The 14,525-nt window shown below is 39.2% G+C and overlaps 1 pseudogene; it reads left to right on the plus strand.

The window, feature by feature from the left end:
• Positions 1-11,788: 11,788 nt before the first annotated feature.
• LOC147899351 (glycerol-3-phosphate acyltransferase RAM2 pseudogene) lies at positions 11,789-13,144 on the plus strand (annotated as a pseudogene).
• Positions 13,145-14,525: the final 1,381 nt, after the last annotated feature.

Consider the following 14,525-nt stretch of genomic DNA (forward strand, 5'->3'; position numbering starts at 1 on the left):
TTTTAACCTGTTCTCTCTTCTTGATGCCCTCTTTCTTCTTCTCCTCTCTCCATGGCCTCTCTGCACTCTTCCCTCTAATAATTGTTTCTCCCCCTTTCTTCAACTTCATCCTCTTCTCCTCATTCTTTACATTGCATTAGAAGTCTAGTTTGGGTGGAGATTTGTATGATCTAAGAGTCAAATTTTTTGTGATATTAACATGGGATTGAGTTTAAAAATCACCGAGTTCCAAATTTCATCAAGTCCAAAACTTTATCCAAGCTGAGACAACCTTACAAATTGATCATTGAGGTAGATCAAGTTATGCTACTCAATCCCCATTGAGATATCAAATCTGAGATATCCTTGCAAATTGACCATTGAGGTATATCAAGCTATGCTACTCGATCCCCATTCAGATATACTACTCACATCAAGGTGTATTGACTATTAAGGTGTACTACCAAGGTGTACCACTCAACCCCCATTGAGATGTATCAGGGTTGACGTTCATTAACTAGTAACAAGTTGCCATGACACATTGGTGCTTATAATAAACTATTGAGCCCTCAATTTTCATTAACTCATAGACATGAGGTGCCAACTAACAAAATACATCATGAAATTCAAAGGGGGGTAGGGGAAATGTTTTATACAAAACTATGCAAGAGTAAAGCAAGGGTGGGGGACAAAGCTATATAAAAAATATGCAGGTTCTACATACACAAAAGACACGTACCTATGAATGTGTACCTACATGTAGCTGAATAGGTAGGCAAAGTCTTATATAAAATATGCAAACCCAAGGACATATCTATAAGCCTTCATAAACAATATGATGTATTATGCAACAAGGGGGGGATGGGGTCTATAGATCGAGGTTGTGTTTATGTAGAAATACACAAGAAATATTGGAGCTTATGATCTTGAATTAGCCTTGATTGCATAAAGACTTCTACAAATTATGAAAACTATAGGTCTATCAAATCTTATGAACTACATAATAACTTGTAATGTATGACTTTTTATTGGTGGCATAAAAAGTTATGGATTTCATATTAAATAATTCATGGTAATTTTACTTTTGTATAGTTGGCCTAGGGTCTTAAAAGGCATTCTTGGGAAGGGGAAGTGGGGAGAAGTGCAACAAATTGAAAAAAAAAGTGCAGGTACAAACTGTAAGCATCATAACCATCTCATTGTGTTGATCATTTTTTGTATAGGGCACTTTAAGAAAATAAAATATTATTTTGACACCTATTGTATGACACACACATGATTGGAGAAGACCTAATGGATCCTTCTTGGTGGAACCAATTAGAGATGCAAATTTTTAAGCCCGACTAGTTGCAAAGGGATTTTCTAAAGGGAAGAAATCTATGATGATGGATATCCAATATCAATTTTAGACCATCGTTGCAAAAATTAGGCCAATTAGTATCCTTAGTAGTGGGACAATTAGGCCATGAATTAGGTCGCATATTGGCCAATTAGTATCCATGGTAATGTGGGACTAAGGAAAAGAACCCATGAACTATATCACTTAGACGATGAAAGCATATTGCCACTTGTGCAACATAATAGTTTCATAATAGATGTTCATCATAACTTAAATTGCATCATAGGTTACCCATTGAATAGACCAACTATGTATGGGTAATTTCATTGGATATATAGCATGAAAATTACCCCTAGATACTTTATAGAAGGTTCCAAACAACCAAGGCAAGATATTCATTTTGGATAAGGACAATCTTCTTGACACCCTATGCACCGATCTTTCCTAGATCTAACAGTTTAGACAAGAGTTCATCATTAGTTAATGCCAGTCAAGGCTCACAAAGGAATGGTGCAATATAGCTAGGCTTTCAACATGCAATTTGATGGCAAAAAGTATGTTAGCTAGATTTGTGAAAATGTATAGGAACTAATCCAAAGAGGTAAGGGATGATGGTTACCATTCAATTATACCTTAGCTTGTGTAATGAGCAATCTCATCACAACCTTGGTTTCTAAACATAAGGTACCTTTTCAAAGGTTGTTAAGAGAAGCGCATGGTTCACAATTTAAACAATGAATCACCACACTAAACAATCTCGAAGATGGATCACAAAACTTGAAGTTTATTTTAGGTTTCACCCAAAGAATGATGAAGGAAAATTACTATACATGGGTATGCATTTGTAAGATTGTGCTTACACTTGGTGCGGGCACACATTAGACTCCCCTAATGCTCCATGTGGAAATATTTAAAGAACTTGATAGTCTCCACATTTTGTTTCCCACCACTAATCTTAGATTATTAATTTGGCTGCCTTCTAAGTAGGCTAGGCTAGAACAATCTAAGCATACCTACATATATTCTGGAAGCTTTCACACAAGACATGTCAAACAAAGAAAAGCCTGCTATATACATCTAATGATATGGCCTAGATATAAATGTAAGAACCTAAGAGACTCACACAATGGAGCAATCTATCAAGCTTGCCAAGATACTTGAACCAAAGTATGCTCACATCTCCATGCTTGATTAGAGTAGACCATATATGATCCTCCTGATAGGAATGAAACCAAGTGCATATTTCATCGATAGCTTCATTCCCCATATACCTAGGTGAAAAAAGAATGAAAATTTCCAAAGCCTATAGACCACTAGAGAATATAGGGCAATGAGGTAGCAGCATGCTAGATACTATGGACATCAAGAAACGCTGCATAGTTATAATGAGGTAGCACAATAGTAGACACTATGTCCACACTAGATAAGAAGCATTGCAAAGCTTTAATGGATACTCACAAAAAAGAAATTTTGTGCTTTAAATGTGGTGAAAATGCATTCCATAGCACAAATATTGTATGCAATACATGATCTACATGTATAGCTAAGCTCAACATGGTAGTTGAATGAAGAGGAGTTAGTGAATGAGGTAGTTGATATGCTAGATGTGGGATTTCGAAGGGTCATAAGAGATTTCCTAGTGTTTAGAGAAGGATTTCTCTTTCTCTTATGAACCTAATGGATTTTTGTGCATAAATCCTGTCGATAGATCATAGACAAACCTTCCAAGCACCCTTTGTTACCCAATTCTCTAACGAGTCATTTTCACCACTTTACTATTTTTAGAAAAGTTATATTCTTAGTTTGTTGTGTTGAACTAGCCTCACACACTCCCTCAACCATGTCCCATTTTTCCTATAAAAGTATGTAACTTAATATTTTTGGAGAATTACTATTTATAGTAAGTGGTCATACACACTATATGAGCAATCAATAATACCTTAGTATACACCCCGAGTCACACCAACACTCCAATTTTGTTTTATATGGCACTAGAATAAGTCACTTACTATTTTTAACAAACCACGATTTGTAGTAAGTTGACCTCTAGAGCCCCTCCACACATCCCAATCTCCAATATCGTATACTAGAGTGGTAGGAACTTCTAGGAATATCAAGGTTTGGTGGCCTATGGCAAGTCATATATGGGCCCCAAAGGAGTGCACCCAAGACTATTTGAGAGGAGTTGTTAAGAAGAAGAACATGCAAAGATGTAGTTTGTACAATGTAGTAGGAAAATTCAACCTTTGGTCACATCAATTTTGTAATATAGGTTGGCCATTTGTAAATAGGGCTATTGCTCCAAAGGGTTTAAGGGCAATCTCCTCCTTGTATAAAAGGCACATAAGTTTAGAGTAATGTAATATAGGTTGGCCATTTGTAAATACGGCTATTGCTCCAAAGGGTTTAAGGGCTACCTCCTCCTTGTATGAAAGGACATAAGTTTAGAGTAATGGAACCATTATGTGTGTCACATGTCTTGTTACAAATTAGGGCAACCATGGTAGCTTATTAACCATAATGAATCCTTTGACTATGGTTACATATCATAGAGTAACTATAATGATCCTCCGAACTATGATGAGTAACTATGATGAATGCTCTTAACAATGGTCACATGCCATAGCATAATGAATTAGTCAAAAGAAGACTAATGAGAACGAAGGGCAACTTATGCCCAAGGTCAAGAGCACTAAGACCATACAAATCTTAACCATGAATAAAGGTTGAGAAGAAAGATGAATGAGATGATTTGGACTAACCCCATAAAGAATTGGATTGATGATGATGATGTTGGCAGGTCCACATGAAGCCTTATGACATGATGATGACTAGACCTGGACTATGCCTCATGATGATTGATCGATGACCGTGACTTGATACTTGATGATGAAGACACATTGTGGATGTGCATGAATGATTAAGAGGTAATAAAGGGGCAAGAAATGAAAGGTATATGATTTGAATTATGAATTATGTTTTTGAAGCATATTAGCAAAAGTACTAATATGATTATGGTGAAAGAATTGTGATGGCAAGTACCTTGAACACTTTCCTTGATTGTGATATCGCTTGATGAGCCACTTTGCCATTTTTTACACTCCAAGTGAATTGGGCTGTTGCCAAGAGAACACAAAAATCAAAATCTAAATCGGAACTCAATTCGGAGTTCTTTAGCCCAGGATATGGGCATTTGAACCAATTAAAGGATTTTTTAGGAGAAGGCTAGAGAGGACTCAAAGTGGTCAATTAATTATGACCATTAGATCTAGGGATTTAATCCCAACCATTCAAAAGAACATGATGAACTAAACTAAGAGCAAACTAAACTAAACCAGAACCAACTAAGTGTAACTACCAGTTACTCCCAGTTGGTAGCACCAAAACCATGTTCCATCAAAATGACTACCTCTCATACCATCTCCCACAATACTATGGGGCTATACCATGTTCTAAAACCATGGGTTCCCAGCCACAAACTAAGAGGAAACTGGATGAAACTGAAGGGAAACTAAGTTAGATCCTAACTAAAATATATATATATAAAGAGGGGCTCCCACACTCATTTTTGGACCCCAAACATGTACCGAAACTCTGTTTTTGGATCTAACTCACCTCCCCACTCTCAATCTTGGTGTCTACATGCTTCCCTCTCTTCACCAAACCCTTGCGATGGTGAAACCTAATCCTCTAGCCCTTCTCCTACCTCCATTACATCTCCGGAATCTCCTCCTCTCCCTAGAATTAATTTCGCCTACTATCTCTAGGCTTCTTCCTCACCTCACTTCACACCCACTTCAGTGCTTCATGGTTCCACACAACCGTACCGATGTTCGGGATCCTTGGCAGCCATTTTCGAAGCTTGGAGATGATTCTGGCATCAATGGTGCTCTTATTGAGGGTGGCTTGCATGTAAAATATTGGCAAAGTTATTTATATCCTTTCGGGCCGGGATCCCCCCATTGGATCCCATATGGTTTGCATTATGTGTATGCTATTTGATGCATTTTGTTCTTTATGTTCAAGTAGAACTGGGATTTGAATTTCCTTGCAATATTTTGCACTATTCATGTTTCAAATTCCTTATTACTAACAAGTTTATGAAAAGGAAGAGTTCCATCTTGAAGGAATCGATGTGGGATGATGACGGCATCAAACCCTAATCCTAGTCATAGATAATTATTTAATTATCTTTTGCATGTAATGTGATTTTGCGATTGTGCTTTCACCAACCTTCCTAGGATGCTTAGACCATTAACTTTAAGTGGTCATATGCATGGGTGATGATTCTTTTATGAGAAGTTTTGTAGGATGCGCAAATCGATAGTGTAGAGTTCAAAAATCGCAAAATCGCTTTTTGTAACATTTCGGAATTTGGATTTCACAAATCTTTTAAACAATGAAAACTATGTCCTGCATATTTTTCCATTTCCCCAAGTGACGATGTCTTCGACATCTTTTAACCCTCCTAGAAAGTGGCCACACCGCTAAGAGATACACATGGTAGAAATACTCTACCATGAGGGATGGTCCTCGTATCCACTAGGAGAAGTTAAGGGTGACAGAGGCTTGTGAATGTGAATGTGTTGTGAATCCTCTATTGAGAGTTGTTCCAATTAAGTGATGTACATCATGAAGATATCCATGGTGAGGGACCTCGTCCTCACATCCTTTGAGGAACAAACTCCTAATTAGAGGAGTGCGAATATGTGAATCTCCCTTTTTGGAACTTTCTTGAAACCACCACTAATGGATGGTGTAATGGAATTGAACTCCCCCTCCTTTTTATTTTCTTGAGACCACCTATATGGCTGGTAAATGTATACATGTTATCCCTTACATGTATGTGAAGTGATTGTGATGTATGTGCTCTTTCTAGTAAGGAACGCCATCCTTAAGGGTTGGAAGAGTTCACTTCAAGAGCACGATTATGTGAATGTGGTGAAATGTTCCATGATGTGTGTATTCCCTTTCCAGTAAGGAACCTCCATCCTCTTGGATTGGAAGAGTTCACTTCGAAGGGAACCATTATGTGCATAAGCATGATGTTGTTCTTCCCCTTAAGAAGATCACAAGAATAATTATGAATCCCTCCTCTAATGCAACATGAGCACCCTCAAGGAATTATGCAACATGGTGTACCTAGTACGATCTAGTTCGATGGATGAGGGATAGTTATAGAACACCTCTATTGTTGCATATCTATGATTAAGGAAACCGAGATCATGAACTTGGGTCAGCCAAGTAGGGTAAGGCTAAACCTAGGATGTAGCAAATTGGTATTAGAGCGTAGAAGATTCTGTGTCTATGATTGACTAAATGATGATTGATTTTTATGCATCAATTTTTTTTCGAGAAGAGGAAAATGAAAAGATAGACCCACTAAAAGGTGTCCAAAATTTAAAAAAAAATCAAAGAGAAAAGATCATGCTTTTCTTTTTTTTAAAAAGCTATGATGCTTTGAGGATGCTTTTAGAAGGAATGATTTATTTATTTATTTATTTTTAAAAAGGTTTCAAGATACTAACCTTTTTGGAAAAGTGATATGATGGGGAAGAGTTATCCACTCCATAACTCTAGACATCACCGAGTAAGCCAAGACTCTTTTCTCCCATCCCCCTTTCTTTTCCCTTTCACCTCTTGGAATTATGGAAACCTCTCCAAGTGACAGGTTTGAAAGAAGGTGATTTCCCTTAAAATAGGAAAAGAAAGATGTTGGGAATTGAGAAGTCGCTTAAGGGAATGATGGAGATAATACTTTTTTCTAGAGTTTTTCTATCCCCTTTGAAAGGATTGCACAAAGAAAATGAAATGATGTGATTTTATCTTTGGAAAAAGGACATGAAGGGAATGATTGAACTTTGAAAAGGATTGAAAGCACATGGGATGTGATACTTGAATCATGCATGTCTATGTTCCTATGAATAATGAAATATGTTTCTAGGAATGATGGAATATGATAGATATTTTCAAGAAAGAGAATGAAGGATTAATGAATGGGCGAGAGATAAACAAATTATTGTTTGATACTCCTCCCCTTAGTTGTTGTGTTACAATAACCATGACCCAAAGCATATGACTATGACCAGCAATCGAAGAATATGACTATGACTATGACGAGGCTCTAGTTGATTGAAGAATCCCTTATGATAGACTTGAGAAATGGAATCCATGAATAAGAAATTCCCAATCTAAAGTTGAGAAAGCCTCCACCTTTGTGTATATTCCCCCTATGTGTATGTTTATACCAACTGCTCATCTCATTAAAAACATCTCTGCTCACTGTAAATTTACGTGTAGAAGGGTTATAGCATCTATACCCTTTCTGCTGCAGAGAATAACCAATAAAGATGCACTTCTCAACTTTTGGATCCAACTTGGATCTCAACTCATCTGGTACATGAACATATGCAATGCAACCAAAAACTTTCAAATGAGAAATATCTGGTTTCCTACCAGTATACCTCTCCTCTGGCATCATGCCATGTATTGTTGCAATGGGAATTCTGTTCATTATGTACACTGCTGTAGCAACTGCTTCAGCCCAATAGTAATCTAGCATGGCACGAGATACCTCTCCAATATGCCTATTTTTCCTTTCTGCAAGTCCAATTTGTTGTGGGGTATGATTGCATGATTACTGCTGCTTTATGCCATGCTCCTGTAAGAAATTTGCAAACTCATTTGAGGGGTATTCTCCCCCTCCATTTGACCTTAGGCATTTTATTTGTAGGCCTGTTTCTTTTTCAACCATAGCTTTAAAAGCTTTGAAATGCCCAAACACTTCACTTTTCTTTTTCATAAAATACACCCAAACTTTTATGCTGTAGTCATCAATAAAAGTGACAAAATAATGACAGCCTCCAATAGATGCGCTTTAGTAGTCCACACATCAAAGTGGATTAATTCCAATTGCCTCTTACTCTCTTGAACATGTCTAGGAAATGGTTTCCTTGCCTATTTTCCAAATCGACAGGCTTCACATACCTTATGCATTTCTGCAACCTTAAACTTAGGCAATCTTGCAACAATATTTTGGGCATGCATTGATTTAAGTCAGCGTACATTAACATGACCAATGCGTTTATGCCAGATATCAATATTTGCAACTGCACTAGTCCCATGTGCAAACATTGCTACACTCAATTCAGGCATATCCACATCCAACGTAAACATCCTGCCCTTCTTCTTTCCTTTTGCTATCACGCGACCTTTATTTTTCATATCCTCAACAAAGCATCCATGGGGATTAAATCTGACCTGCAAGCCCTGCTCAACCATTTGACCAATAGAAACCAGGTTCTTGGTGATATTAGGAACATGAAATACATCAGACAAGTATTTCTTTTTCCCATCCTACATAGACAAAGGAATTTTACCAATCTGCACAATAGGATGTGTAGTATCATCACCAGTCTCTACAAATCCTGGTCTTTCCATTTTTCTTACATCTTGCATCCATTCTGCATGACCTATCATGTGGTTTGATGCACCCGAGTCAACATACCACACATCATTGCTTTCTTCTACACTTGTCATAGAATTAGTCATGTGCTGCACCACAAACAGATGCTCATTTCTATCATCACCCTGTCTACTAGAGGATGCATAATTGCCTTGCTGCAATTTTCCACTCATGATGTCATTTTGCTTTTTATGGCAGTCTTTAACCATATGACCCATTTTACCATAGTAGTGGCATTCAGCATTGCTGTTTGCATTTTGGCCTCTCTGCCATCCACCACGATCTCTTTGGCTCCCCCTGCCTCTGAAGTTACCACATCCGCCTCCATAGGACTGGTTTTCTTGAATTTGTTGCATATTCTGATTTCTGCCATGGCCTCCAAATCGGCCTGCTCTACCTCTTCCTCTACCTCTTCTTGCATTTGAATAGAAGACAGTTTCTTTTGAGGTTCCTCCTGAAGAAGATGCACCACCATTTCTTTGTTCTTCAAAAATTAGAAGAGCAATCAACTCTTCAAAATCAAGAAAATTCTCATGAATAGCAATGGATGTCCGAAATTGAGCATAATCCTTTCCTAGACCATTTAAGGTCACAGAAACCAAGTCATCATCTTCCACTGGTGACCAAGATCGTGGTTGGCTCATGGAGGTTATGAAGGCTTGCGTTGCTATATGTGCCTCATTGTTGGAGTCACCGCTCAGTTGACCTATCCAGTGTGGGTTGATGCAAGGTATTGTTTGTGTGTAAGCTAGTAATAGAAAGGCTTGGTGCTAGCGTTTGGAGCATCGTTTGCACGTAGGATACAATGGACTGATGGTTTGTCAATGGCTGTGGTGAAGTTGTAACTAGCCCTTCAATCGGGTCATTGTAGAGGAGTGCTGAGTTGTTGTGAGCTTGGATGTCATTGGAGGTCAAGTTGAGGTTGCCTTGTTTGTCCAAGTGCTATAGTAGAGCCGCGTTGGTGTGAGGAGCCGCCTTGGTTGCAGGGTATGATTGAGCCGTTGTAGCTTTGGTTGCTTGGCGCTAGCCATGGGCTTGCTTTGCATGGGCATTGCTGGAGCCGTAGTGGGCTATGGATGCAGCTATGTAGGTCATATAAGTCATTATGTGGCTAGGTGTTGCTTGCAACCTCAGGCTCGCTGTGAGCTGTAGGGAGCCGCCACCTGCCTTGTAAATGTTGCTTAGGAGGTAGATAATATGTAGAAGCCTACTGAGTGAGTTGACTTTGAGCTACTCTCCACACCTCATTCTATAATAGAAGGACTTAAGAGATCCTCAAAGGTCTCTATGCCAAGACTTTCTCCCTCTCTCATAAATGGAGGAAGGAAAATCTCTCTCTTTCTCAAAACCAAATCTCTCAAAGAAACCAAGAAATGAGATCTCTCACAATCGAGATACCTCTCACAAATCTTTCAAGAGAAAATAAACTCAATATCTGTCTTACTCTCAAGGATCACGATGCCTCAATAGAAGGTAGAACCATGAGCTCTAATACCATGAACAAATATGGAGAGAGGAGAGGAGAAGAGTGGAGATGAAGAGAGAGGGAACAATTAGAGAGCATACCACAAATGACTAACTATACATTAGATCTAGTTGAAAATACTGGATAAACCCCTTTAGGGTTAGGGTTGGTGTTTCCAACCCTTGTGCCTTTTAGCACTCTTTTGTTTAGTGCTATGAACATGTGATAATACATTATGTTGAGACATATCCTCAACAAACAGCTCTCATTCTTCTAGTTTCAATGGCGTATATTATAGGTGGGCGTCTTTTGTAGAACTTTCTAGTCCTCTTGCTAACCCCAATAGGAAATATATTTTGGGATTGACATTAGTATCTTTAAAAAAGAACTCATTTATGGGATTCTTTATCAACCATAATCCATGTGCTATGAATTTTGGCCATTATGTCTCCTAATTTTGCAAGGATGGCTTAGCAAATTGCACTCTAGATAAGTGGATTTCATAAATAATTTTCTTCCATACTCTCCTTTCAGGTGGGCATATAACAAAAAGGTGGATGAAACCTTCTATTGAGCACTAGCGTCTCTTACACCTTCCATCTAACTTGCCTATCCTCAAAATCCTAGAGTTTGGGGACAAAGCTTTGTGTAAGGTGAGCTAGATATGGAAAGGCATTTGCTCTCGTATGATTTTGAGCCATATGCCTCCAAATTTGTTGTGCCAAGAGAAAGTGGAGTCTAGTTTGGACCCTCTCATAGTAAGGGTTCCAATCAACTCATTCGGGTCTAAGTATAGGGGGAAGGGAGTTGCTACCCACCCATCTAAACTCTTTGCTAAAAATGAGTTATGGGACTCCTTGCCATATACGTCCATAGACTTGGCCTAGCTTCTTGTCTCTATTATTGAGACCAAACCCTCTCCTTATTGTTGGCCATTTCTTCCACTTTAACTTGACTTTGCCCTACAACGGACCAATTAATCACAACCCCTTTTCTAAAAGTGACCAAGATTGAGGTACATTTTAATTAAGTCTTGAAAAAAAGCAAAAAACTTGCAATAGTGCGCAAAAAAATACTCGAATGGCCCATATTTCTTAATCGAATCCAACAATCAACATTTCTCCAATCATGCTCCCCCAAACCTTAATAGAGAAAAAGATGCATGATAAGAAAGGAAAAATAGGAATTTTTGTAGAGATTTTGTGTTACTATAAGGTCATTGGTCGACCTAGTGCTTCATTATGATAATTGACAGTCCTCATTACTTTTCTCTAGTTTTGCTTTATTTAGACGTAACTACATGCTTGCATGCATCTTAGAATGAAATCATGATTGTTAAGCTTGAATGCTTCTTACCCTTGCTCTCTATAACTGCCTCCCATTAATCGTCTCTCGCTGGACACTCTCTTTGACTCAGCTAGCTTCTCTCAACTTCATATGATAGATGTCTCTAGTACTAAGAACCTATGAGACGTTGATATATAGATCACGTCTTGCAAAGGCCAACCTCCAAATTTGTTCAAGCATTTCATTCTTCCAGATGGGCCCTGCAAAAGCAAAAGCTCGTGCCGATTCCAGCTTCCAGCTGCCACCCTTTGAGTATGTGGAGAAATATTACTTTGATGGCCGCGAGAAGTAGTCGATCGTGGTCAACTTATCGGAACTCTTACTAGAGGTAGAAGCTCGTTTCCTTACTTCATGCTTGGAGCTCTGGAGGTAGGCTGTCTTTTGCAGGTAGTTGTGCTCATGCTCTTTGCTCCCCTTGCTTGGGTTCTCTCTCACTTTGTGTCGGAGGCTACAGACATCCAGACCCTGATCTTTTTCTCGTTTGCTGGTCTGAGAGTCCGTGCAATTCTTCCTAGGTTCTACGTTGAGGATATTCCTCCCGAATTCTAGAGGGTGTTCTCTTCGTGTGGGAGTCACTGTGCTATCATTGCAAATCTTTGCATTATGGTGAAATTCTTCACCACGAACCATCTTGGTGCAGACAAGGTACTCAGCATGAAGTTACATGTAACAAAGGGAGGTAGAGCAACATGTTTGTTAAAGTCCCCAAAGGTGTTGGTGGGTTGGCACAAGAGGAATGCAGTGAAAGCTAAGTTTGGTAATGAGCTACTAGAAGTCGGTCTAGAGGACGCAGTGGTGGATTATCCCTTCTTATGCCTTTGCGAGGTAGTCAAGAAGCTCCTGCTCAATAATTGCAATTTTGCCTGAGTGTTGAGCTGATTTGATCCAAGTATAGGCAGCGATATTCCTCTATTTTGATTGTTCATAGAAGTTAATAGGCCATTCATCATTTATATTGACTTGATTGATCACAAAGCAGCAAATTTGTTGCATTGGACCACTTGTTGAAGCTAATCGTCCTAATGAAGAAGTTGAGCTATGCTACAAGGTGCATTGTGAGAGATTGCTGATCTCTTCTTGCTTGTGATTGCACGAAGCCTACATAGTATCAAATAGAAGTGTAGAGGCTGCTCCTATGCACAAGCTCTTCAAACCCATCGCTCGTTTTCCATGATGGGCACCTCGTACAATGCCCCACACCCTTAGTTGCATGTTGGACAATTCTTTGGTTGGATTCATCTTGTCTGCCATCCGAGTCTTAATTTCTGTAGACACTCATGTGCAATATGTTCTGATAGTGTACAAGCTTTCGGGAATTGGTCTCATTGTGAAAGGAAATATTCCACATCCGAATGAAGCAGGCAATGGACTCCTATTCGTGTGCTATCATTGAACCTGTTTGGATCCTGTCATCCTTTCGATTGTGTTGGGTAGGAGCCTCATGGTAGTAATCTACAGTGTGAGCCGCCTAATAGAGACATTGTCCCCCATTCGAACAACTCGTCTTACTTGGAATTGTGAGAAGGATGCGCACGATTTGTTTTATTGAAAATACGCCTCTCTCTCTCTCTCCTCAATTTCTCTCTCTGTCACGTTGGGTGGGCCTATTGAATACTATTAAGTATTCACCTTGTTTTCCATTTTTGCCCGTTCAAAATACACTAAAGGACGGTTTTTTGGCCTGCCCAATGGAGAAGGCCTTAGTGACAATCTAGTCTTGAAAGGGAAAATTCCATTTTATTTATTTTTTGGGTTCTTCGAAATTCCCATTGGCTGGCCACTGCTCCCAACCTTGGTAGAGACTATTGATGATTTGGGGTCCCCTTTTATGACTTTTGGGCCATTCGCATTTACTCCTCTGTGGAGACTCCTAATCTCCTTCTTTCTTTTCACCTTCTAAGTCCCTTCTTGAATTTTGGGACCTCCAAGGCTTAGTGCACACGGCAAGTTTGGAGCGAGGTGGATGGTGCGTTTGACATTCATCCATGTGAACTAAAGCCCCTCAGCATGAACTACATCTGACGAGTGTTATTGAGAGCTACAAAATGCCTTTGTTTGCATCTGACTAGTTGAGGGGAGTTGCACAGTTTGTAGGTGGCACATTTTTATTGATTGTTGGGGTAGAGCATTGAAGGGACTGGAGCCAAAGCCAGTGCAAGATGGCTAAATACGATTGGATGAGGAAGCAATGGCACTCCAGTGCTTGATTTGGCACAATCTCAAATTTTGAGTTGCACAAAATAACACAAGTGGTGCTTCAAAACGTCCTCAAAATCCATGCGAAGGATCAAAACCCACCACCAGCATCGAATTGCTGGTATCGTGTGCACTACTAGTCCCAAGTTAGGGCTCACTCATTTCAGTGAGGTAGGGGCAGGCCTCATGAATGATAGATATGGCATTCACTTTGTTTCTAACAATGATTCCAACCATAACTTATATATGCTCAACTAGTTGTTTGTGAACGTAGTGGGAGCATGAATTTCACGAAAATATGTAGTGCGCTTGAACGAGACGTGTCACGAGTGCAATTGAAATGGGTCGGCACATCGTAACTTGTACCTTCACGAATGACAGATAAGGTTTACATACCAATCTTCACTAGATCACATGCAACCTATGGGAGGAGGTCCCTATGCACCTTTAGAGAGCCTATATCAATGAACCCTCACCCTAACAAAAGAGTTTAGAAAGGAGTTTGAGATCATACTACAATAGATGAGCCATTTTGGTGTATACACTCTGCTCCATTTAACTTGTTTGTTGCCGATAGAGGAGTCCTAGCTTATACTGAGGATTTATTCCCTTTCCTTTTCTTGTGTGCATTTCTTGTCTATTCTTGTGTTCAACCACTTGGTTTGGTTTTTTGAGAGCATCTTTGATTGAGTATTATAGTCAAGGTGCACAACAATGTACCTTCCATCATTCAA

This window comes from Dipteris shenzhenensis, chromosome 8 (assembly GCF_047967505.1).
Source record: "Dipteris shenzhenensis isolate YYH24624 ecotype China chromosome 8, Dip_SZ_1.0, whole genome shotgun sequence".
NCBI classification, from domain to species: domain Eukaryota; kingdom Viridiplantae; phylum Streptophyta; class Polypodiopsida; order Gleicheniales; family Dipteridaceae; genus Dipteris; species Dipteris shenzhenensis.